This window comes from Balaenoptera ricei, chromosome 8 (genome assembly GCF_028023285.1).
Source record: "Balaenoptera ricei isolate mBalRic1 chromosome 8, mBalRic1.hap2, whole genome shotgun sequence".
Lineage (NCBI taxonomy): Eukaryota > Metazoa > Chordata > Mammalia > Artiodactyla > Balaenopteridae > Balaenoptera > Balaenoptera ricei.
The window spans coordinates 12,718,827-12,746,029 of NC_082646.1; positions in this window are offsets into that span (position 1 = coordinate 12,718,827).

Genomic DNA, 27,203 nt, shown 5'->3' on the forward strand with positions numbered 1-27,203 from the left:
TGAAGTGGAAGCACAGAGTCTTAACCACTGGACCACCAGGGAAGTCCCCCTCTTTTTTTTTTTTCCTTTTTAATAGGCTTTGGAGGGTTTCCTAGGGCACCACAAAGATCTAGGCAAGATGCCGGAGGAAGCAGTTAACATCTGGAAAATTGTAATGCCCCCCTCTCCCCTCACCAACAATTAAGGTGCCTACTCACAGCTTAGGCATCTTCTCTGGCCTCCCTGGAAACAGCTCCATAGCCAATGAATGTAGTTTGCCATTGTCCTTGACCTGTCGGGGCAGGGTCTCATGTGGAGCATGGATTGGGCATCCTATGGGCTTTAAGTGTGCCTGTGCATAAGAAAGAGTGTGGCCAACACATTCCCTACACATATAGACATTTCCGTGTGTGTGCGTGGTACTGCATGGGTGGTCACAGCTGAACCTGTGACCAGTGGACATGGCCCCCCACCCCGGCCCCTTCTCAGAGAGCACACAGCTGTCTCCTTCAGCCCCGGTCTGCCTTATCCCCGCAGCCCGCTGTTTTGGCGAGTTGTCAAATGCAAACCTCCACTCCACAGCATGTCCTTTACGGGGAGGCCAGGACAGGCAGGTAATTTATCAAACATTATTTAAAATAGTCCTTCAGCCTCTCGCTCCCTCTCTCTTGTTGCTGTCTGATTCTTGATTGTTTCTTCTCCTTTCTGTCTCTTGTTTTTCTGCCTGGAGATTGACAGCCCCCTGCTAATACAGCCTTGGAGATGCCAGGTGCTGGTGGAACCGACACCTCACTCTTCCTCAGCCTCCAGCCCAGAACTAACTGCTCCGCGGCTGACTCAGGCGGTGCTGCGCCGCCTCCTGTCTGCTCACCAGCGTGGCAGGCTGATGGATGAGGCCACATCCTCCGCACTGCAGAATGTTCAGGAACCAGGGGCACATAGCCTGTGATCTGCTGAGTTATGGACTAGCAAATGAGACTCCTTCTGACACCAGCAAGCCCTCGACTGCCCTAATTTTGCCCTGTTCCTAATTCTCTAGCCTTTTAAGCAGACCCATGGCTTGTGACCTTATGTACCAGTCTGCTGTCCTCTTAAGAGATTTCAAGAGAATGAGATGAATTAGCATTCTCTGTCATCTTCACTTCCAAGATGAAGCAACCAAGGCCCACCAAGGGAAAGAGAATTCTATTATTGGGAAATAACATTAAGCATCTGCTGTTGGCCAAGTACTATGCTAGGTGCTTGAAATTTTATTGCCTTCGAGTCCATGTAATAGATATTATCCCTATTTAGAGATGACTGAGAACAAGAGAAAACAGACTCAGAGAAGGTAAGTAGCCTGTCCTAGGTCAGTTTTTCAGTCAGAGATCATTATTGCAAGCAACAAAAACTGACTAGCCAACTCAAACAGAAAAGGAAATCTGGGGCAAGATATGGGTAGCTCACAGAATATATGTGAAGCTTAGAACACGTGCATGAACCAAGATGGCAGAGTGAGGGTCAAGACCACACCAGAAGGAGTCTGTTAGTCCAGTGACCACACTGGACACTGGATGATGTCAGTTTGGCCAAAATGCATTTCAAACTCTGCCTGTGCCTTCATATCCCCATCTTCAAATCCAAATTCCCAAGCGGTATCATCTGAGGGTTAGCAGGCCACGTGCTCCTGACTCCTACCAAGAATAACTTGATTCAGGGGGTTCCAACATTGGTGGCCAACAACCAATGAACTGGCAAACCAGACCAATGTTCCCAACCATCACACAGCTGGTGAGAGTGCAAGCAAGTACAAAGGCAGGTCTTCCTGGCTCTAAATCATGTGCTCTTTCTGTCACCACCAGGGGTGAAGTCTGAAATATTAACAACTGGCAGGCCACTGATTCTGGCCAATCGGAATAGATGCCTCTACACACAAACAAAGCAAAATTAGAACTCAGGGTGCCCAGCTGCCCAGGCCTGAGGGCCTTACTCTTAGGACCATGCTTCCCAAACTTTTCCATAGAAAATGATAATACTCGGTGGCACACTGGGGTAAAGTTGAGAGAAGGAGAGAGATGGATATAGACATATAAGAAGATATATCGTTTGGAGGAGAAAAGCCCATTACATTTTCTTTACATAATACTATTAGGATAAAAATAAAATAAAATCCCCCTGAACACCAGGCTTTTATTTTATTTAGTTATTTTTAAAATTTATTTTATTTTTTTGGCTGCATTGTGTGTTCGTTGCTGCGCATGGGCTTTCTCTAGTGCAGCGAGCGGGGGCTACTTTTCATTGCCGTGCACGGGCTTCTCATTACGGTGGCTTCTTTTGTTGCAGAGCAAGGGCTCTAGGCGCTCGGGCTTCAGTAGTTGTGGCACGTAGGCTCAGTAGTTGTGGCTCGCAGGCTCTAGAGCACAGGCTGAGTAGTTGTGGCACACGGGCTTTGTTGCTCTGCGGCATGTGGCATCTTCCTGGACCAGGGCTCGAACCCGTGTCCCCTGCGCAGCTAGGGAAGTCCCCACCAGGCTTTTATATCCAACTGCCTCCTTAACATTTCCAATTAGATGCATAATAGATACCTCAAAAATAACATATCTATATCTGAACACCTGGTCTCCCCACCATCACCACCAACTTGCTCTACCTACAGTCTCTCCTAACTCAGTTAACGTCTGGTTTATCCTTCTAATTACTCAGGTCAAAATCTTTGAAGTCATCTTTGGCTCTTTCGTTTATATTCTGCATCATCTACATATTCTACATATGTGTTATGTGATATGTATGTATGTATTCTACATCAGGAAACCCTCTGATGTCTAACTTTAGAATATACTCCGTAAGTCCCCCTCCTTGGGATTCGCAAGATAGTGTCCTAACTAATCCCCTTACTAGTTTTCTCAATACAATGGCTGGAATAATCCTTAAAAACCATGTCAGGTAACATCATTCTTTTGCTGCAAACCCTATATGGTTTCCCCAATTCACTCAGAGTCAAGAGCAATGTTCTTAAAATGTCCTGCAAGCCCCCTCATAATCTGGTCTCTGTCACCTCCCTGACCTCCACTACTCTCTTCCATGCTTACTCCTCTCCCGCCAAAAAGGCCTCCTTGTTATTCTTTGCATGTACCAAGCTTGCTCTGCCTCCGTGCCTTTGCACTTACTCTTTACTCTGTCTGAATACTTTGCCCCAGATCTCTTTATATCTTAGTTTCTCACCTCCTCCAAATCTATGCACAGATGTCACCTTCTCAGTAAGGCCTGTCCTGACCATCTTATTTTCCCAACCTATTTTATTCTCCTCAATTTTTTCTATAGTACTCATTACCTAACGTGCTGTAATATTATTTATTCTTTGTCTCTCTCCACTAGAATGTCAACTCCACAAGGACAGAGGTCTTTGCTCAGGGATATATTCCCCAGAGCTAGAATATTATCTGGCTCTCAAATTATTGTTGAAGGAGTGACTAAAAATATAAAATATTAGAGATAATATAAAAAATTTAAATTTACATAAAATTTACATTTTGGAAATTGGAAGACGTCTCTAATTTTTAGATGATAACTTAATATTATTTCCATGAACATAACATTTAATATCTGGTTTTATGTTTGAAACGGCTCCATGTAATTCTTATTCCAGGCTTTCAATACTGATCTCTTCAAATTCTTAATAATCTCCATTGACAAGAAACTTTATGTGCAAAAGTCAGCAGCACGTTCAAAGTTTTATAGCAGTTGAAATTATATTTAAAGACCCTCGGAGCTCTTCCTTTTCTTTCATTGACAAATGTAATGTTAAAATATCTTGTGATAATGCTAATGGATTTGAATGCTATCAGTTTTTTCATATCAAGTATTTTAAAATAATGCTGAGGCTCTAATTTGTAGCAGGTACGTGCATTGCTAGAACAGTCACCCTGCAGCTAGCTTGGATGCCACTAAAAGGGCACAGGAGCTGTAAATGTTTAGCAGCATTTGATACTTGTGAAGATAGAGAGCTGGGCCACTTCCTGGAGCTGCATCTACCAGTAATCCCACCCAGCCTCTGTGCTCCCACCCCAGCACCATGCACGTGGGCACTCAGAGCCAAAAGTCCTCCTGCAACTCAAGGGCAGTGGCCTGTTCTGAGCTGGTAAATTCAAGTAGACATCCAGGTGCAGGAGCATCTCCTGTGCCATGTTTAGCACATCACCATGCAGCAGAGTGTGATGGAGTTGCTCAGGGTCACTGCCAAGGGGGACCAGAGGACACACCATCATACCCTGCTCCACTCCTGCTATTCTCCAAGGAACCGTGCCAAGGGTACTCAACAGCCCCTGCCCCACCTGTCAGTTTGCAGAGCTTTGAGACCCCATAGCAGCACATCAGTATGCTATGACCCATCATTTGGGAAGCTCTACTTTGGAACCCTTGGGCAGGATTCCCACTTGTATACTAACCAGCTATGTGTCCTTGGGTGGGTCACCTCACTTCTCTGAACTTAGTTTTCCCCATCTATAAATGGGGGATTTGAATAAAATTAATGCTTGTCAAGGAGCCCTAAGCTTCTGGGGAAGTGCCTCAAGGGATACTTTGGGATGGAGTAGGAATAGAAAGGGTCCACAGGGGAAAGACTTTTCTCATCTCCCTCTTCAACCAGAACACCTCCACTTTTATCAGTTTTAGGTCTTGGTATCCCATAGAAGATTTTTGTAGAAAAAGAGGCTTCCACTGCTGACATAAAAGTTTGAAAACCAGCGTATCTGCCAGGGATCTCACCTCTAGCCCCTCTTTCCCCCGCTGTCCCTCTCTTCAAGTAGAAAATCATTCTGAATGGACTTTTATTATATTTTATTACAATAAAGGAAAACCATCTTTATTTAAGGAAAGTATGATGAAGAACCTCCAAAGTGGCTATGGGAAGGGATTTTCTTGATACATTTGGTGGATGGCCCGTGTGTCTTGTCTCTGTGTCTAAGAGTCATCCTGCCTTTGGGATCTTCCTCTATGACTGCTGCTAACACTAGCCTGCTTTCTCTTAATACTCAGCCTCAAGGGAGGAATGGAATTCTCCTCTTTCTTCCCCATGGCATAGGGATGACAAAGTTGAAACTTGGTTCACATAATACTTTACAAGAAGCTAAGGAATAGCAAAGGGGAAAAACACAGAGAATGTGATGCAGCTGGGCCATCTGGTTTACCAGCTGTGACTGGCCTGCCAGGGCTTGGAGGCTCTATCCCATCCTCATTGGTCCCAAGAGTTCCATATCTCTGGACTTGCCTCCATGGGGTAGACACCATTTAAAGACCATCACCCAGCAGAGCCCAGGTAAGACACTTATGATCCTCAATATCCAGACCCATCTCATGCACCTATGTCTCCCTCACAATTGCAGGTTTCTTGTAGGAAGACCCTCTTTTTCTTTGATAGCGGCACTACCCACCCTCTCCTGGTAAGAGCCCACCTTCTTACAGGCATCCCCCACAGCTTAACTCTATGACAACAGTACAAATAGTCCCAACAAAAGATGCATCCATTCATTGACAAGGGATTGCTTTTTTTATAGATGCTGAAGCAAGGAGGGGTACAGTAATTTTTTTAATAATCCACAACTTGACAGGGGGATAGAGGGGATTCAAACGTGGGGCGTTGGACAGGGAACCAGGGCTTTTGGTCTATATAAGTGCCTTTCCCATTGTGCCTGTGGGGAAGGGAGAGAGAACAGATGGGGCCCAGAGCTCTCACCTAAGCCTGGAGACAATCAGAGCAGGGCGTCAGGCAGAGGTGGGGTTGAGCACCCCACCAACACTCCCAATACTTCTGTTCAGAATTCAGACCCCACAAGGGTGGCTTTGTCTTGGACAAAGGCAATCTGGCCCTCAACGGACAATTATAGCTTCCAAAATCTTAGGGACAAAAATGCAGAGAATGTCAGCGCCCAAGGCTTCCCCTTCCCTAAGACTCTGAGATTTGCATGAACACTTTTGTTTGCTTATTTATCCTGTTGCCTCAAATTAGAAGTGAAAACCAGAACAAAGAAACAAGAGACATTCCTCAGGATGGAATTACCTATGTAGCCTTGGGGTTTGATCTTGCCAAGACAATTGGGAGTCTGTAACACTGTTGCAACACATCAAACACCCTAAGGTTTCCCTTTCATCTGCTGGCTTCTAGGGCTGTGCCAAGTCCAACGCAGGAGGAGGGGGAGCCAGCCCTTTCTGGGTTTCTGGGGTCCCTGCAAGTCTTCCCAGGCTGCCACAGGAAGATTTTCATACTTAGGGAATCATCCTGAGGGTCCTCATCCCAAGGGGGATGTGGCTGGGAAACAGGAGAAGGAGGCTGCTGGGGGAGGCTGCTGACCTGGGGCTGGGGTTCATCTCCCATCATCCTTTTATCCCAGCTTGAGGCCCCCGGCTGTAAGTCCTGCCTGCTCAGATGTTGGCTGGAGGGGAGCAAAGAAAACTCATGGCATCCTGTCAGGCGACTGCTTATTAACTGTCTACTCTTGGGCAGGGTGTTTCCATTCTCTGAGCCTCTGTTTCCTTCTATGTGAAATGGGGATAATAGTATCCCATTTAATCTCCTCCCATGGTGATGGGGGGGTGTGTGGATCAAATGAGATAATGCCTATTGAAAGCCTTGTGAAGTGATAAATGTTTTTCAAAAAGTTTCCCTGGTGTGTGTGTGTGTGTGTGTGTGTGACACAGGATCCATTGGGGCAGAGAGAGGAGTGGCCCCTCCCCCCAGGGTGTCATTCCAAGGTTCCCTGGGGACTGGAGACATCAGAAGAGCTCAAATACCTTCTGGTGAAAAATAATCAGGGTAGGAAGAGGATCGGGAGGAAGGGCAGCCTTTGAAGGAACTATGTTCTCGCTCTATCTACCCTGACATCAGAAAGAAAACTGAGAGACCAAAGGTGTCGCCTGTTTTTGACACCTGGGGGAGGGAGGTTGAGGGCAGAGCCTGTGCCTAGAAGGTGCACCTGGAAAGGAGCTCCTCCAACTCACTGCCTTGCTTTGGCCAAGCTTCCTCTAACCTCTCATCACTGTTCTAAGGTGCCCAAGAGGAGCAGACAGTGCCCACCTGCACCCCATCCTTTCTCGCCCCTCCCCCACCCCCATTCTCAGCTAGGTTTCTGAGAAAGAGAGAGTTGGATTCAATTCCACAAGGATTTCTCCAGCCTCTCCTACAAGTGTTTCCCATTTTTTACGGTGTTCTCTGGTTGACAAAACTCTTTCATATCGATTACCTCCTTTTGACTCTCACCGTTAACGCTGAAAGTCAGGGAGCAGATAAATTAGTATCCTTAACTTCCCAGAAAAAGGAAATGAGACTCAGGAGTTAAGTGATTGTCCAAAAGGCACTCAGCTCATAAGAGCAGAGCTAGAACCCACATGGGAGCTTCTGACCACTGCTGGGAGTCCTCAACATCTCAACTCCTTACCAGGGTTACAAAGCTTGTAATGATCTGCATTCACCTCCCTCTACTATGAAGCCTTCCCTAAGGCGGAAGGGGTTATGCCCACTGCCTTCTTGCCCTTTTCTCATGCTCTCCTTTGATTGCTGTTATCCATTTACTCCTTGAGGGCTCCGCTCATCCTTGCATCTCCAGCATCTAGCATAGAGCCTGACACATAATCCATGTTTATTAAATAACGAATACATAAAGTGATGGACATTTTAAGTAGGGAAATGATGGAAACAGCCTAAGTGGCCAACAGAAGTAGAGAAATGGTTAAATAAAATCATGATACATCCCCTAGATGAAATATTATGCAGCTATAAAAAACTATACTGATAAAAAATTAATATTGACTTGAAAAATTCTTCAGATATAATGTTATGTGAAAACCCAAAATAAAACACTGCACATACATTATGGTCATAGCTATATAGAAGTATATAAAAGCAAGCTCTTAAAAATCATGCAAGGAAATAAAAAGTTGGGACAGTGGGTGTTTTTCTTCCTTCCATCTTTCCATAATCTCCAGGTTTCCTATAATAGACACGCATTATTTTTATAATGAGTACAACGGCAACAAAAATGGTAAACAATAGCTATGGAGCTATTAAGGGAATTCTTAATTGCTTTCACAGTTCACAGCTCCAGGTTCAAGTGACTTACTTCTCTGGTGCTGAAAACTTTCTAATAGGATGTCAGAGACATTGTCTAAAAATCTGGAGGCCTCCTGGAGGCTGGGAAAACATCCAGGAGACAGGCAATCTATCGTGTTGCACCCAATTTTAGAAAAAATGTGGTGGTCATTAGGAACTTTGCCTCAGGTTCACCAATAGTGAAGCATTCCAAATTCACCATTTTCCCCTTGGATGAGATTATTAGACTGGTCGATAAGGAGAATGTTACCGACATCATGTGTATCGATTCTGCAGTATATATGACAAAGCCTCTCCCGTCCTTAAGAACAAGGTGGAGAAATGTGGGCTGGAAGACAGCACTGCAAGGTTGACTTAAAGGAGATTGAGCAACAAATGCAAATAATGCAGTTTAATGGATTCGAGGCTATTCTGGAGAAGGGATGGCAATTCGTGACACCTCTACCACCACTGTCCTCGTCCCAGCCCTCAGGCTGGCATTGCTAATTAACTGCATCCCTCTTTTTCTCAGAATCCAGATGGAACTTCATAATCCTTCTCAGCATAGGGCTCCAAGCAGCCTTTAGCCAAGGGCAGAGCAGACATGCTGGTGGAAACCTATTAGCCAAACTTGACTTTTAAGGAAGTCTCAGGCACACGCCTCAGGACGATTTTTAACTCAATCCTATTCAGCATGTTTATCAGTGATTTAGAATGAAAATCTAGAAAACATGTGTGTACGATTGACAGTGACTAAAAGTTGGGAGGGAAAGATGATAGAGTCAAAATTTTAAACTATCCGACCAGATTATAATATGGAACAGAACCCAAGGAGTAATTTTTACAGTAGCGCATATAATCCTATACTTAAGTTTAAAAGTGAATTGCAAGAACAGAACAGTTGATAATATGACTTGATAGCAGCCCATGAAATGGAGGAATGAGGGGGACACAACCGAAATGTTAGCTGACCACAAGCTCAACTTGAACCATAGAATGATAGTTGGGCTTTTGATAATCAGTACAATCTTAGGCTTCGTTAATGGAACTACAGGCCTAGAATACAAGAGAGAAAGAGGACTGTCTAGAGCCAGAGTGGAACTGAAACTTCAGAGACCCTAAGCACCAAAAGTACAATGATGCACCACCACCCCACCCAACTCTCCTTTGTAACTCAAACCAATCCTACTTTTCCCCATGATAACTGTTTTGATTCTATTTGAAGTGTAAAAGATTGTATTAGAAAAATTTAGAGGCTTTGTTTTGCTTTGCCGTAAAGATTTGGTCGGTTTGTACACTGGATACACTGGGTGCATTCAGTCAGCCCTGGGAGTCCCATTTCAAGATGGACTTTGCTGTACCAGGGTCTAGATCTGATTAGTCCCTCCTGTCTTCCAAAACTTCCCATGGCTCACCTGTGCATACAGAATAGAATGCAATCTCTTTAGTCTGGAAGCATTCGAAGCCTGGCAAGGCCTGAAAAAGGAGGCTGCTTTTAAAAATCAAAATAGGACAAATGATTTAAAAGCCAAAAGTACCAAAAGGCTTATAAAGAAATACAGCAGTCTTTGGTTCTACTCCTCTCGACAACTTCAGTTCTGTTCCTCAGGGCCCACCATTTTTATCTTTTCGATTAATTTATTCTGGTAATTACTTTTGTAGCTCTAAATAATTTGTTTTTTCTGATATATCTGGTTTTATGTACTTTACACATTATCTACTGGTTGTCTGCGATGGTGGTTGGGTGTTTATTTTATTACACGAGCCCCATCTCCCCTTCCCTCATCCTTCTATTATTACTATTTTGGGGGGGGGAAATCAATAAATAATGTTTATTGCTTTCTTATGGAAAGTTTGTTTATTGCCTCATCAAATTAGTTGCACATCTTTTTGTATAGCTTTTTATTTTCCCTAGAGTTTCTAATTCCTTTCTTTTTTTCTTGCTTTATTTGCCTTTGTAGTATTCCTCATGTTTTTTATTTTCCAATGTTTCATCACATCGGGCATTCTGTAAATCTCTCTTTTGTTTTTCCCGAAAACCTCTTTCCAAAGACCTCAGTCCTCCTGTTCCGGTCTGGACTGGTTGCTCTTTGGTTGACCAAGGCAGTGATCGGTCCTGGGATTGTTCCTTACTGCCTTCTTGGGCTAAATTCAGTGTCTTCCTCCCCCCACATCTTCCTATCTCTTGATTTATTCTATTTTTCAGGAGTGCACCCTCAAGTAAATTCCTAAGAAAGAGTGAGTGAGAGATACATTATCTCAGTCCTGTGTTCCTGAAAATATATTTGTTTTGCTGTTATACCCAATTAGGTATAGGATTCTAGATTTCCAAGTTGAAAATTATTCTCCTTAAGATCTTTGAAGGTTTGCTCCAATGTCTTCTTTCTCATATCCAATGTTACAGATGAAAAAAGTGATGCTAGTCTGGTTCTAGATCTTTGTAGATGACCTGTCACTGTCTCCTCCCACCTGTATCACTGTTCTCACTACCCCATCTTTCTTTAGCTTTAGTGTTCTCTATTTTCCTTCATTTTCTTGAACACTCCATAGAACCATTCAATCTGAATATTCTATTCAATTCTGGGAAATTCTTTGGTAGTATTTTGGACATTTTTCTTCCCTCTATTTTCTCTATTTTCTTTCTGAGATTCTCTTAACCAGATGATGGACCACCTAAATTGACCCACTATGTCTTTTATTTTTTCTTTCATATTTTCTGTTTCTTTTCATTCTCTTTCAGGAATATTTCCTTGACCTTATCTTCTTAACTATTAAATTTTTTAAATTTAGGAAATATATATATATATATATATATATATATATATATATATAATTTCAAGAACAGGATGCTATGAAAAAAGGAGCAATCAAAACACAGAAGATCTCTTAATTTCCCTGAGGATCTGATTTGAATCTTTTTAGTGTTTATTTTAAATTATCTTCTGTTGTCTGAATTATCTTCTTCGGGGGTCATTTTTTCTGTTGTTGTTGCTTTTTAAAAATCTCAAGTATTTGGGATTCTTGGATATCTTTTCATACATAAGAATGAGAGGATAAAAATCCATTTAGGAGATTTGTGTTCGTGGGTAGGACTGGCTGACTGATGGACCTCATCTTGGGAGGATTGGGCGGTGAGCCAGCCATTTTACTGGGAGTCAGCTAGGTGTCAGAAGAAAGCAGGATCTTTGTTTTAGGGTTAATTGATTTCTTTTTAGAAGAAACTTACTTTTTTCTTTTTCTTTTTTTGGTCTGGGGGTAGAAATATGGCTGCCAGGAATTCTACACAATGTGGGGATGACGGTTACTGTTTGGTACATGGATTTTCCATCAGCTTCCGTAATTTAGTTCCAATTATCTCCTCTACTCTCTAATGTCCCGCACATCTGAGATCAAATCCTGCTTCCCTGGGCAGGTTAGCTGCATTCTCTGTAGCAGCCCCCTCTTTTCCTAGCTTCATTAGTGACTGTTTCACCATCTGCTGTCTTCAAGACATTTAAAGATCTCTCTCATTTGCTGATATGCCCTCTCTCATTCTTTCTGTTATAAGCCTTCTTTCTCCTCCCCCTCCTCCTCCCTTTCCCCCTCCCCTTCCTCCTCCTCCTCCTCCGCCTGCTTCTTCTTCTTCTTCATTATTACAACATACAGGAAAGTAAGGGGGATAATGTCAAAATATTCCTATTCCTATCTCCTCAGTTCTGTTAAATCATTCATTCATAACATTTGGCTATATTTGCTTCCTACCTTAAAAAAAAAGTGATAGATTCAGTTGACATTTACCCCTACCTCATCCTATTTCCCTACCTCCTCAGTTGTAACCACTGTTTTGACTTCGGTGTTTTTCACTCCTTTGCAAGTTTTTATACTTTTGCTACCTATATGTGATATACAATATATGCTATTGCATTCAATGTTTTATATTTTTATGTAAAGGTATCAGTGTATACCTATTAACCTTCCAATTACTTCTTTCAATATTTTTTGAAGTCTATCAATGTTGTACCTGTAGCTTTACTGCTGTATAGTGTTTAGTCAATCATTCTCTTGTTAATGAAAAGTTAGATTGTTTCCAATTTCTCACTGTTACATACAGTGCTAATCTGAACATTCTTGTAACTTTTTTCCTTGAACACATGTGCAAAAGTTTCTCTAGTCATGTATGCTGTGTCATAGTATATATGCTTCCTCAACATTAATGCATATCGGCAAATTGCTTTCCAAAGTAGACATATCAATTTATCCTCCCACCCATCAGCAGCATTAGAGGGTTTTCTTGCTGCATATATTGGCTGGTAGTCCATATTGTCAGCAAACCAGATTTGCTAAACTGGTCAGTGCAAAACAATATCTTACTTTTAGTTTGCTTTTGATTATAACAATCAAGTTGCTCATCTTTTTATTGGCATTCAAGCTTCCTCTTTTGTGGACTCAATGTACGGAAATTTTGCCCAATTTTCTGTTGGGTTATCTTTACCTTAGTAATTTATAGAAGTCTTTATATCTGGCATAATGTGGGAACTTGTTAGAAATGTGGAATCTCAAGCCCCACCTTTGACCGACTGGATCGAAATCTTCACAAGATTCAGGTGATTTGATTGCACATTTAAGTTTGAGAAGCACTGATGTAGAACATTTTCTCTGTCTCTTGTATATTTGGTAGAAGTTCCCTGTAAAACCACACAAGGATGATGTTTTGTTAGTCATAGCTATTGCTGTTGATGTAGGTAATTTTATACTTATTCAATTTCTTTAATGATTATAGGCCCCTTGTGATTTTTAATTTTCTTTTGGGTAAGTTTTAGTAAGTTCTTTTTTTTTTCTAGAAAACTGCATTTTATCTATGGTTCTTAGTGTATTTATAAAAAGATATTCGTATTAATCTCATGATTTTAAAATTCTCTGTTGTATCGGGTTATATCCTTTTCCGTCTTAATACTTTTTATTTGTGTGCCCTTCCCCATCTTGCTCTCACATCAATCCTGCCAGAGGTTTGTATGTTTTATTGGTCTTTTCAATGGACCAGATTCCGGTTTTATTGAATTCTTCTCTTATAACATTTTCTATTTCATTATTTTCTGTCTTTATCTTTATTATCTTCTTCTTTCTACCTTTTTTGGGTTTACCCTGTCTCCCTTTTTCAACTTGTTGAGTTGAACTCTTAGCTCATTAACTTTTTAATCTTTCTTTTTCATGATTCAAGCATTTGAGGCTATATATTTCCCACTAATTACTGCTGTAGTTGTATCTTACATGTTTTGATATGTCATATTTTTATTATCTTTTAGATCTAAATGTTTTCTAATTTTCATTATTGCTTCTTTTATCCATGAGTTATTTCAAAGTGTGTTTTAAAATTTATGCCTGGAATATTCTAAAAAGATCTTTTTTTTTTTTTTATAAATTTATTTATTTATTTATTTTTGACTGCGTTGGGCCTTCGTTGCTGCGCGGGCTTTCTCTAGTTGCGACGTGGGCTTTCTCTAGTTGTGGCAAGCGGGGGCTACTCTTTGTTGTGGTACGCGGGCTTCTCATTGTGGTGGCTTCTCTTTGTTGCCGAGCACGGGCTCTAGGCGTGCGGGCTTCAGTAGTTGTGGCATGCGGGCTCAGTAGTTGTGGCTCGTGGGCTCTAGAGCGCAGGCTCAGTATTTGGAGCACACGGGCTTAGTTGCTCCGCAGCATGTGGGATCTTCCCCGACCAGGGGTCAAACCAGTGTCGCGTGCATTGGCAGGCGGATTCTTAACCACTGCATCACCAGGGAAGTCCCTAAAAAGATCTTTAAAATATATTTCTAACTTAATTACACTGTGGATTGAGTACATGATCTTTATGATATTAGTTCCTTGGTGTTTGTTGTGACTTGTTCTTGGATGTCATACATGGTCTATTTTTGTAGATGTACCATGTGTATTTGAAAAGATGTGCATTCTCCTCTAATTGTTAGGTGCATCTCGATCTTGTTGGTTATATTTTTCAAACCTTTTGTCCTTACCCATTTTTGTTTGCTTATGCTATCAATTGCTGAGAACTATTTTACAATAGTCATTATGATTTTAGATATGTAAATTACTCCTTGGAATTTTGTCAATTTTGACTTTATACATTTTAAGGATATTTTATCAGCTTCATGCAAATTTAGAATTTCTATATATTCCTGGCAAATTGTTCCTTTTGATATTATATGGTGTCCATCTCTATTCTTAATATTAAAAGCTATCCTGATATACAACAAAATACTCCTACACCAAAGTTCTTTGGATTGGTATGTGACTGGTGTATCTTTTTCCAATTTTTAGTGTTCAACTTTTCTGTGTCCTTTCTTTTAAGATATATCTCTTATAAGCAACATAAATCTTTTTTTAAAAAAATCCAATCTGTCAATCTTTATTTTAACAAGTGAGTTTAGTCAGGTTACATTCGTATGATTATTTATATATTAGATTTTATGCTACCATTTTATTTTGTGCTTCTTTCACTTAAATTGTATTCAGTTACTATGTCTGTATAACAAATTTTTCCAAAACTTAGTGATATAAAGCAGACATTTATCATGCTCACAGATTCTGTGGGTCAGGAACTGGACAGAACACAGCTCCTCCATGTCTGGGGACTCATCTAGAAGACTTAAAGGTGGAACTCATCTCAAGACTTGCCCACTCACATGTCTGGGTGTTGATGCTGGCTGTCTGCTGAGACCTTACCTGGGACTATTGGTCCAGACAAACTATCCATAGCCAGTCTATATGCCTGGGGGCTCCTCACAATATGGTGGCTAAGTTCCAAGGGCAAGAATCTTGAAAGAGAGAGTGCCAGGTGGAGACCATATTGCCTTAAAGGATCTAGCTTCAGAAACCACACAGGATTACTTCCACCACATTCTATTTGTCAAGATAATATTAATAACAAGGTCCTGCCCAGGTTCAAGGGGAGGAAGAGTAGACTTTATCTCTTGGTGGGGGGTTTAGCAAGGCTCTGGAAGAGCTTGAGGGATTAGAAATATTGCAGTGGACATTTTCAGAAAATACAGTCTACCATACTCTGCTTTTTATTTGCTTTATTTTCTTCTTCCCTGCCCCTTATTGAAACAATCAAGGCTCATAAAAAATTATGTTCTTATTCTGCTGACAGTTTTGGAAGTCATACATTCTATTTCAACTTTGTAGAGTAGCCTTAAACTTTTTTGTATCTATATGTAACATAAAATCTGAATTTAATCAGTGTCTCTGTTTTCCTCTCAAATAAAACAAGGATCTCAGAATGCCTCATTTTAACTCCTATCACCCCTTTTCCAAATTATATATTCTGTGGTTCATATTTTAATTTCACTTTTCTTTATACCCTCAATTAGTCATTATTATTTTGCGTATGGTCTTTCTTTCTTTAAATAACAGCCGAGTCATGTTTCAATTTACTGACATGTACCATGTTTTTTACTACGTTTTTGTTACGTTTTCTTGCATTTATTCCATAGTAGTGCTTTCAACAAAGCTCTATAGTTAAAAACTCTCAATCATTCTATATCTGAAAATATCTTTATTTCACCATCTCGAAAAACTTATTTAGTTATGAGTAAAATTCAAGGTTGACAGGTATTTTCTCTCAGAACATTAGATATAGTCTAATACTATTTTCTGTAGTCAGAACAAATGTTCTTTTAGATAATCTGTGTCTTTTATCTCTGCTTATTTCAAAGACCTTCCTTGGCTTTGGTGCTCTGAAATTTCACAGCAGTGTTTCTTGGTGTACATTTAGTTTTATCTATGCTACTTGAGGTTCTTCACAAATATGAGGATTTCCAATTCTGGCAAATTCTCAATCATTATCTCTTGGAATATTGTCTCTTCCCTGGTCTCCCTATTCTGTCCTCCTTTAACTACTATCAGACATATTATGAACATTCTCATTCTAGTCTGCATGTCTCTTAATCCCTAATATTTTCCATTTCTTTATATTCTGTGTTGCTTTATGAGTAATTGCTTAAGATTTCCTTTTTTGTTCACTAATTCTTCAATTATGTCTAATATATTATTTAAACTTTTCATTGAATTTTTAACTTCAATAACTACATGTTTCATTTCTAGATCTTTTCTGGGGCCAAATCTACCTTTTCACATTTTCATACTGACTTTTTATGTTTTCAATTCCTTCTTTTATGTCTTCAATTGTTTCAAGAAATAGACTATTTCCAGCACCCAGAAGTCCTTTTTATGCCTTTCTTAGTCACAACCACTCCATTTCCAAAGAAAATCATTGTCCTGACTTTGGTGGTGATCATCTTTCCTCTTCTTCCTTCTTTTACAGCCTAAGTTCTTCATGTGTTTTGTTTTTTTTTTTTAATTTTTATTTATTTATTTTTTATTTATGGCTGTGTTGGGTCTTCGTTTCTGTGGGAGGGCTTTCTCTAGCTGTGGCAAGCGGGGGCCACTCTTCATTGCGGTGCGTGGGCCTCTCACTATCGCGGCCTCTCTTGTTGCGGAGCACAGGCTCCAGACACGCAGGGTCAGTAATTGTGGCTCACGGGCCTAGTTGCTCCGCGGCATGTGGGATTTTCCCAGCAGGCAGATTCTCAACCACTGCGCCACCAGGGAAACCCTCTTCATGTGTTTTTAAATTGGATTTTAAGCTCATCTTCAACAGGATTTTCTCTCTAGGATCCTGGACAAACATAGATGAGAACATGTTCTTCTAAGGACATCTTGTGTTTGCTTATGTTAGGAGTCCCCAGTGTACCCACTAACCCAGCACCACTTTTTAATATAAAATTACCAACTTGTGTGTTTCTGTACCATGAAGCTACTGTAAAGTGGAAGACCAATTCTGCATGAGGAGTTGGTCCATGGTTGTAAATAACCAGGTGAGACCTTTACCCCACTCTTGCTGAGACAAACTTCCTTGTCATCTTTCTGGACTAGCTGAGGACTTTTTTCTATCCCTTTCTTTGGTCTTTTCTATGCAAAGATCTCAGTTCCAACACTTCTCCTCAGAAGGCCCAGAGCCTAGGCCTTGGGCCCCACATGGGCACTAACCCCCATGTACTTGGGTTGCCAATGCTGGCAAAATTGTGCAGCAGCTACTGTGCCACTTCCAGTGTTTCCTACTACAGATTCTTTGTGTCTGGCTCCAGGGTGAATGTTCTTACTTTCTTTTTTTTTTTTTTTTTAAGAATTTCACTTATTTATTTATATTTTTTGGCTGTGTTGGGTCTTCGTTTCTGTGCGAGGGCTTTCTCTAGTTGCGGCGAGCGGGGGCCACTCTTCATCACAGTGCGCGGGCCTCTCACTGTCGCGGCCTCTCTTGTTGCGGAGCACAGGCTCCAGACGCGCAGGCTCAGTAGTTGTGGCTCACGGGCCTAGTTGCTCCGCGGCATGAGGGATCTTCCCAGACCAGGGCTTGAACCCGTGTCCCTTGCATTGGCAGGCAGACTCTCAACCACTGCGCCACCAGGGAAGCCCCTGTTCTTACTTTCTTAAAGGTCAGTTAGGCACCTAAAGAATATTTGCCTTTCTAGGTCTTTGTCCTGGGCATGCATCCTGGTCATCTTGGCCACCACACTGCCGAGCTGGGCGTCCCGCCCTTTCTTCCTCAGCCTTGAACCCCACCATGACCCACCTGCTACATCCTTCTCTCCAGCACATGAAGCCTCTGGTCTGCCGTTGAGTCCTTCCTGGCCTGTTCCTGAGCCTGAGTGCCCTCTAGTTCCAGTGCCATTGGGGCTCCATGGTGAACCCCCAGTCTTCCTGGCAGTCCTCCTGCAGACCCTGAATTTTGGCTTCCTCTGCCTGTCACCCCTCCTGCATCCGCCCTCTGTCTTATGGAAATCGGTCAATGTTCTTTATGTGCTGCTGTCTCCTCTCCTGTTCTTTGGGTTCTTGGGAGTTCTTTATGCCTTTCTTTTATTCTTTATTTTCATTTTAGTGGGGATTCAGAAGGGAAAGGAAAGAAACACATGTTCAACCCTCCACATTTAGCAGGAAGTCCAAGCAGTACCCCATCTAATCTTCGTGTTTCTTTAATTACAAGCGAGGTTGCACTTTCGAACAAGTCCATTTTTTAAAACTTTGTTGTTGTGTCATTCCTGTGCACATCCTTTACCTGTTCTGTGTTTGTTGTCCTCACCCACCCCCATCCCATCTTGACTCTTAGAATGTTCTCTTCAATTCATATATCAATTATTTATATTAAAACATTAGCAGTTGGTCTGGAAGTTTGGAAGCAAATAGTTTTTTTCAGTCTTTGTTTTTTATAAAAGTGTTTTATTAGTTTGTTATTCACATAAATTCTTAATTTTATGTAGTTTGATCTGCCAGGTTTTGCCTTTTGTGATTTCTTCTATTGCTCCTGCATTGATTGGGAGAGTGGAAATGCTCTCCAAAGACTCGCTGGCTACTACTATTGTTTGGTTCTATGCGGAGACAAGGCCTTGATGGGAAGCAGAGAGAGAGAAATAGGAGAGTTTCATTAGAGTTTTCATTTGACCCCAGTTGTCTGTCAGTACATGGATAACTGAGAACTGACTCCAAGTTAAATTGATAAACTGACCTTCTTAATTACATGCCGATATACCCTATCATTCACTGTGGGCAGGAAAGCAATTTCCAGGCTCGCCCTCATGCCATGTGCTCACCAACCCTCTTCCTTGAGATTTTGCACTTTGTGACCTGCCCTTCCAGTGAGTTCCCTTTAAGACCCACTCGCCTCCTGATGCCAAAAGAGCTGAAAGATAACAACATCCAGTCTTTATTGCTGCCTGAATTCCAGAGCCCCCAGCTAGTGCGTAAAGGGAAGCAGCATATATCTCAAGTGCCTCTGATGGTAGCTGGCATGATGTTTGATAACAGAATTTCTCAGACAACAGGCCCAGGCTGGGGAATTTTAATATTGTCTTTCCCTACAAGTAATTTCCAATGTTTATGCTCTGTGGAGCCCCTTTCGAGTTTCAGAGCAGAACAAATGCCAGTTTTAATGGACTTGCTAAATCATAAAAACTGCTTGCAAAATTGCATCTGATTAAAACAGGAAAATGTTCCATTATTCAGAAAAATCTCCTTGCAGAGGCTCACGGAGGCAGTTGGAGGTGCAGAAATGCAGGGAGTTCCCAGATCCTGTGGAGTTCTTTCTCCATAGAAAAGAGTTGGCTCCTTTTATGGTCCTTTTCTCTGCCCCAAGTCCCCTGATTTTCTGCCTTCCCTGATGAAAGGGAAATTGACATGAGTCATTTTGTAATTAACTTATGCGACATGTTATTAGCAGGGGCAGAGCATGGGGTGAGGGGGACACATTCTGAAACCTCTGAGTTACCTATGATGGCTTCCACGGAGCAAAGACCAGTACAGCAAAAGCTAAAAACCTGCTCTCTTCAGCTGGACCAAGCTCTCCTGGTTAATAACAAAATATAAAATGAAATTGAATTATCCCACCGATATAAGTCACCCACTAGAGAGCCACTTCCAGTGGATTGTCAGTGGAATTTGACTGGGCATTTAACCTATAGCCAGTGAGACAGGTAGACTGCTGGACCAACATCATGACCAAGTACCCTTTGTTTGTAGAGAACTGTCCCTAAGTCTGGAGATAAAGCAAAGCAAAGTACTGCCCTGTCCTCGGGGAAGGCAACAGGACATAGAGGAGGAAGGGTCAGGGCAGGCACAGTCCTAGATTTAGAGCAGTGTCTCTCCAGATAGACCAGAAGATGATGAGTGACAGCCAAGTCACTATAGATCCATCCTGGTTGGTGTCATTCAGTTATCAGTGCCAGGAAGGCGGCCTGGGCAAATCCTTCCAATATCAGGACTCCCAGGGACGCTGGAACTAACTGAGTGTCTCAGTTATGCAGCCTGGTGCAGGAAACAACCATGACATTATTTTCAGCAATTTCTGGGATAGCTGGGCTCCGCTGGGCAGCTCTTCTGCTCCATGCGGTGTCAGGTTGGCTCATTCGTGAGGCTGCAATTAGCTGGGGCTCGAACATCCAAAATGGCTTCACTGCCACATCTGGCACCTGGCATGGCTGGAGGGCTGCCCGGCTTCTCCCTGTCCACGTACCACACTGAGCTGCGTGATCCGCTGGCAGCCAATGGGCCAGCCCGTCTCTGCATGGCTACTGGATCCTAGAAGGCATCAATGCATTCCATTGGCAAATGCAAGTCTCAGGGCCAGCCCAGGTCCAGGGGAGGGGAAATAAACTTCACCTCTTGCTGGAGAGGGGCAGATATATTCAGGGATGGGAGACATTTTGGTGACCATCTTTGCAGACAATCTACCACACGAGGCTGCCTGAGAAAAGGGTTGGGTTTGAAGTCAGAGGACTGGAGTCCCATTTTTCCCCTTCCTTTTGAGAGACTTGGGCAAGTCAGGAGACCTCTGAGTTGTGGCTCCCTCTCCTGTAACTTTCCCTCCCTCCACCAGCTTTCATGAATGTGGATTTAATGAGACCATGTATGGCAAAGCACTTGGCCAGTGACAGCCTGCTCCAGAGGGGCAAGGGATTACTATGGCCTTCCCCATCTCCCGCCCCATGACCCACTGTGGCCTTGGCTAATCAGTAGACTTCTCTGCTTCTGGATCTTAAAATATACTTTTTTTTTTTTTTTCTTTTCATTTAAAATGCTTTCATTTCTCTTGGGCTGCATGGCTTCCAGTTTTGCTTTCAGGCTCTGCTTTCCAGGGCTTCACTAAGATGTATCTCCAACTGGCCCCTGCACTACGGCACCAGTACACCTGGCCAGGGGGCATTTGGGGGCTAAGATTCAACTGCGCCTTGCATCCAGGGCAGAGCTGCATCTGCCTAGAGGGTTCTGCTTGCCCTAATGCTTCCAGAGGCTCTGTATGAACTAGGGGTGACTATACCTGGTGCCGGCCCTGGTACGACTTGAGAGGCCAGAAGTGGGGACCTGCCAGCCATCAGCCTGCTGAGCGCCTCCTTGCTCCGGGCTTCTTAGCCACGCTCGGCTGCATGTGATGGAACCTTCTCTGCTTAACCCCGGGGTTAAGGACTCTGCCCTGTTTATCCACCAGCAACGGCCTCCAACCTCCTCGGCTTCCTTCCTGGCCCTCTCAATCCCACGCCCAGCTGCTGCCTGTCACCCACTGTCCTCCCTGCCACAGAAATGAGTTTTATAAACTCCTTGACTGGAGAGCCACTTTAGAGAATTTAAAACACCACTGCTCTCTCCTAATGAGAGGGGAGAAGAGACGCAGAGGCACTGAATTCTCTAGAGCTTTCTTGTTGCGTTCTGATGTCACTCTCTCTGGAAATATTTCTCTCCCCGCAACACACAAAATATTGGCTGGGGAGCATCATTACCTATTTTAGAATCATCCCCTTGAGCACTTCTAGGATTTCCAGACTCTACACAGTGTCAATACCACCGGCTTCAAAAGTTGGGGCTGGGGATGTAAACTGGAGCTGGTGCTGGACTTCATGCATGCCAGATACTCAGCATGTCCCCACCTCTGGGCTGGGCCCTGGCGAAGGAAGTAAAACAACTCAGGACAAGGACACTGCCCATGTCAGCCCACCCAGATGGAGTCACTGGTGCCCTGGTCGTCAAAAAAGATGTCAGCTGGCCCAGATGTGTCATGAGGCCAGTTTGCCTTTCCCCACGGAGTATGCCAGGCACCTCTGCAAGTCCAGAGTTGCAACCCTTAACACTCCCTACCCCGCCTGCCTATGGTGATCCAGTTAGTCTTTGTTTTCTGGACCTAACCTTCTGACTCCCTACTATTTGGAAACCAGCCTGCCTGGTGGCACCTGACGTCCACCTGCCCAAGGAGCAGAGCTTCACCTGCAGTGAAGGGGCTGCTCCTGCAGAACCTCCAGGCCATTGCCGCTGGGCTCTAAGCATCACCCGCCATCCAAACGTTCGCCATGTCCCACGCTGCCAGAGCCCCCCCCCCCCCCCGCCTCTCCTGCGCCCTCCCCATCTTCCAGAGCCAGCCTCTATAACTGGGTCCTTTCCCTGACCCACCCTTCCTGTCCCAGCTCCCTTCTCCTCCCCGCCAGCCTGTGGGGGTGGGGTCCCATCTAGTCTCCCTCCCAAAATGTTCTCTCATCTTTCACATCTCAGTGCACATGAGGCCTGAATTCAGGCTGCCTGCATCTCTTGCTTAGATTGAGAAAACAGCCTCTGACACATCTCCCGACTTCCAGCTATGACCATGGAATACATCTTTTATAATGAAGCCAGAGGAATCTTTCTGAAACCACAGGCTGGCATGTCCTTCCCCACCTGGACCACTTAGATGGCTGTCTTTCCATGGCCTTCATGCCACCCCTGACTGGCCCACTCACCTCACTGCTCTCACCCCTTCCTGCACATGCTGGGCCAGACTGAGCCATCCCCCCTCTGCCCCTGACTTTCTCTCACCTCTGGAGTGTTAAGTGCTGGGTTCAAATCCCATTACTAGCAGTGTGACCTTGTCATTTGGTGAGGTTAATCAAAAACCTAATTGACCAAGCAGATGCAAGCTATTATATATATAATGGATAAACAACAAGGTCCTACTGTATAGCACAGGGAACTATATTCAATATCCTGTAATAAACCATAAAGGAAAATAATATGAAAAAGAATACATATATACATATATATGTGTGTGTGTATATATATATATATATATATGAATCATTTTGCTGTACAGCAGAAATTAACACAACATTGTAAATCAACTATACTTCAGTAAAATAATTTTTAAAAAATAAACCTAATTGACCAGAAGAGGTGAATTTAGACTTGGAGGTTGAAGATAATAATAGTGATGATTATGATAGTAATAATGACAGCTAATGCTTAGATTGTACAAATTAATTAAGCAAAATATTTAACCTCTCAAAGCCTCAGCTTCTTCATCTGTAGAATGGGGATGGTAGGGTTGATGTGAGGCTTAAAAGAAATAATGTCTGCAGAACCTCTATTTCGTGCCTGGAAATGGCAAATATTCAATAAAAGTGAGCTATTGTTATCATCTTGCCAAATCGACTACCTGGAACTCTAATCAGGCTCCCACTATTGCCTTGGCTGGCCCTTCCCCTCCTCCACCTGCCTGGATACTTCCCGCTCATCTTTCAAGTCTTATTTTAGATGTCACTTCCTCCAGGAAGTCTTCTGGGACCCCTTTGGTTATGTATTGCTGCTCTGAGCCTGTTGTGGGCTGGACCTCTTATACTAAGTCCTGATGGTAGCTTACTTGTCTGCTCCCCCTGCTAGCCTGTGAGCCCCTTGAGAGCAGGACCTGCGTCTTCCTGGCATGGTCATCTCATACCTGGTACAATACCTGTAGCAGGTGAACAGGAAACATTTGGGGCCATAAGTAACAATGACCTAGCAGGCTTCATGTCCACGCATGCTGGTCCCCAGGGCAGGACCAGCCCTGTCCTTGAGATCTTCTTCTTTTAGATGGGAAGGCAAGAATAATAAGCATTAAACACTGGTGAATGGTACAAGATGGTGCATGTGTGCATTACAGAACGAGCAGGACGGACAATCAGCTGGCCGAGTGCTCAGAGAAGGGAGCTATCATCACTGTCAGCATATTGAATATTGTTGGAAATAAGTGGGCCATCGACTTGGACATGGAAATTGCTTTTGTCACACAGAAAGTTTCATTGCCCTGGTACTTGCCGTAACAGGATTTGACTTATTATACGAAGCACTTATAGGACCTTTGTGATTCCCAAGCACTTACCATACATTTATGAAATGCATAGTGTAAAAAAAAAAATCCCAATTGTTTGGAGATTGGCAGCTCCAATTTTCTGCAGCAAGTCTTCAATTGTTCCCTGATCAACCTTCCAGTGAGGGCCTGGGATTTCAGCTTCACAGGCCTATCCAAAGTGGGTTCAGGCCTCTGGCCAGGAAGAAGAGTGCCTCCTGGGACACAGGTGGGCCCACCTGCCTGGAACAATGCCTCTGGTTTTTCTGAGGACAGGAGAGGCTGGTACATCTCAGCACTGACTCTGGGTAAAGGTAGATTCCCGTCCACCAGTTCCTCCCCCACTTGCTGAGGGATAACACCATGCTCCAGAAAGAGGCTGCTACTCTTCTGTCTCCTGCAGGAAATGAACCCCATGGGCCATGTCAGCACACCTCTGCTGGGGACTTCGGGGGCACCAAAAGTTAGGCAGATCATACTCCAGATCATCTGTCCCCATGCCAATGGACACTCAGCACCCAACCTTACCATTCTGTTTGGTGTGACTTGTCACATGCTGCTGGCCCAGCAACCAGGCTTTCTTGTTACCTAGCTTGGTCCCAATGTGCTGTCACCCACAGCCCATATTCTGCCCCCTCATAGATCAGTGCCAGGCACATAGCAAGCACCGCCTAAGTGTGAGCTGGCACAAGCATCGTTATCACCATCATCTTCTCCAATATCCAGATCTAAACTCATCTCTTCTGAATAGGTTTCTGAGTGACTTCTCCTAATGATAATGGATTATTCTAATTTGGAAGTTTTAGTTTACAAAGCACTTTCACATATATTATCTTATTTCTGCCTCACAGCAAATCCGGGAAGGTAAAGAGCTGGGACAGGGAGTGTCATTCACATTTTCCTAATGGTGACAAGAGTTTCTGAAAAGTCAAGTGCCTTTGCTCGAGTCACATGGGCTGAAGTCAGCGACTGTGCTGATCTCAAACACAGAGCTCTGACTCTTGAGATGCACACGCTTTTTAGACCATGGTTCACAGTAGGAAATAAATTTTATCAAGGCCCAGTACAAACACACGCACACACACACCAAAAAACTGAAACAAAATTTCATAAAATGATACTTCTCTTACTACATGCAAAGTACCCTCCTCCCTTCCCCCTCCTCCCCTCCCCTCCTCTCCCCTCCTCTCCTCTCCCCTCCCTTCCCCTCCCTTCCTTCTCTGTCTATTCTCTCCCCACTAGTAGGGCAAACCTCCTCTTTTACTCCATATCTAGGGCTCTTCCCACCCCTTTCTCCCACCCCCAGGTCTGCTTCTCACCTGAATTTTCTTCTCTTCACCCACTTCCTCAACCCTGATTCACTACTTTGCACTTGTCTGTATGCTGCTTTGCAAGTATTTTAACGCCTGGTCGTGTCACTCCCAATATAGGTTACAGAGGAGGTGAGGTCAGGGACTGTTTTATACTGTCTCTGAACCCCTCTGGATGGCAGCTGGGGCCTGAGTCCACAGAGAGGGCTCCACGCTGTCTGGTGGGCTGCGGCCCCTCCTCATTCCTCAGCACGACGGTCCATGGAGAACCCGCCCGGCCGCTCCAGCTCTCCTCCAGGGCTCTTTGAAGGACCTTGGCTGGACTCTGACAGGTGTGTATCTCACTGATTAATTTAGGCCCCTTTCAAACCTTGACACCTGCTGGCACTAAATGTTTATCGGGCAGAAGGTATTGGAAATGCAGCATCTAGCGGTAGCAGGACTCCGGCCGGGATGGAGAAGGAGAGAAAGGACGAGGGAGGGGTGGGGGAAGGGAGGCGCCAGGCTGAGTTTCAGCTTCAGGACGACTCTCAGGGTGAGATACAGGCGGTTCCGCGTGGGCCATTCACCAAGGTGATCCTCCTGTCGCCTCCTCAGCAGAGCAAACTTGGGTGCGCTCAGGGCTCAGCTTTGCCCCCATGGAAACACTCACACACCCCCGCCTCTTCCCCAGCCAGCCTCCACTAGGAGGGTCCCAGGACCAACACTGCTCATCTGGGCAGGGCTTCCCAAAGGCTCCCACGAAGACTTGTGCACCTTCACCGCAGCCTGGGGAGGGAGGTGTTAGTACCCTCTTTGCTCAGACAGGCAAACTGAGGCTGTTCAGTGATATCAAAAAAACAGTGAAGAGCAGAGGTCAGGTGCCCTTTGCTCTCAGAGATACGTCTGCTTAGAGCTCTGGGTCTCAACTTGGGGCGAAGAAAATAATTCTACTGCCTGGGTCCGACCCCCAGATTTTTCTGACTTCACCAATGTGGGTGTGGCCTGTGAATCCCCCATGTGTAGGAACCACGAATGTGCAACAAGGTTAGGAGTGATGATTTAGATGCTATTAGAAGGGGTGTGTGTGTGTGTGTGTGTGTAAAAGCATCTTCCCAGGCTGATACCAGCACAGGTGTAGCCAACGGATTCAGTGACCTTGGGCCCTTGGGGCACCAGGTGAATTGAGATGGCTCTGGGGTCTTGCCCCTGGAAGGAAGAAGCTGCACCGCCATATCCCACACTGTCTCTGGAATGCTATCCTGTTTCTGTGACTGCTCTTATGTCCCCAGTGAGTCACAGTCACAGTCACAACCTGTGCAGGAGAACTACAAACCAGATGGCAAGCATCCTTCTTAACATCTTAGCTTCTTCCTCCAGGAAACACATAAAGACACTTAGCTCAGTGAGGGCAGAGAACCGGTCCCAGTCATCATTACCTGTGTCGTGGCACCAAGGAGGGGCTCTGCAAATCTTGGTGGAATGTTGAGTGGAGGAAACCCAGTGGCCAAAAAACCTGCTTAGCCCTGTTTTACAAACAGGGAGATGGATCTGGAGAGGGAAGGGTAATGATGATAGTAATTTGTGGAGTAATTGATGGGCCAGCCACAAAGTGAGAAGCTCTTCCTACATCAGCTCCCCTAATCTTCCAACTGCCCTGTGCATAGGCATCATTAGCTCCCATTTTACAGATGAGGAAACTGAGGCTCAGAGAGGTCAAAATTTTGCCAGAGGTTCACAGCAAGTAAGGGGTCAGATACACTGTGCCAGGCTGCCCCAGAGCTTTTCTTTTATTATTTATTTTGGCTGCGCCAGGTCTTAGTTGCGGCACATAGGATCTTCATTGCGGCATGCAGGATCTTTTAGTTGTGGCATGTGAACTCTTAGTTGCAGCATGCATGCGGGATCCAGTTCCCTGACCAGGGATCGAACCCGGGCCCCCTGCATTGGGAGCGCAGAGTCTTACCCACTGGACCACCAGGGAAGTCCATACGAGTGACTTTAAATTCTTGGTTTTCCCCTTTTCAACAACTCCTAAAAGATTAATAAATTTCAAAGCAAATCATGCAGGGATCAGCGTAGACCTCTCATTTCGATAAACAATGTCTTCTCTGGAAACAGCGGAGAGTGGTCTTCAGGGAGCAGTCGCCTGGGCTGCAGGAATAAGGGGGAGTCTATTAGAGAGAAGAACCCACACGCAGCCCCTGGGGACCGGCTGACTCTGACCTCA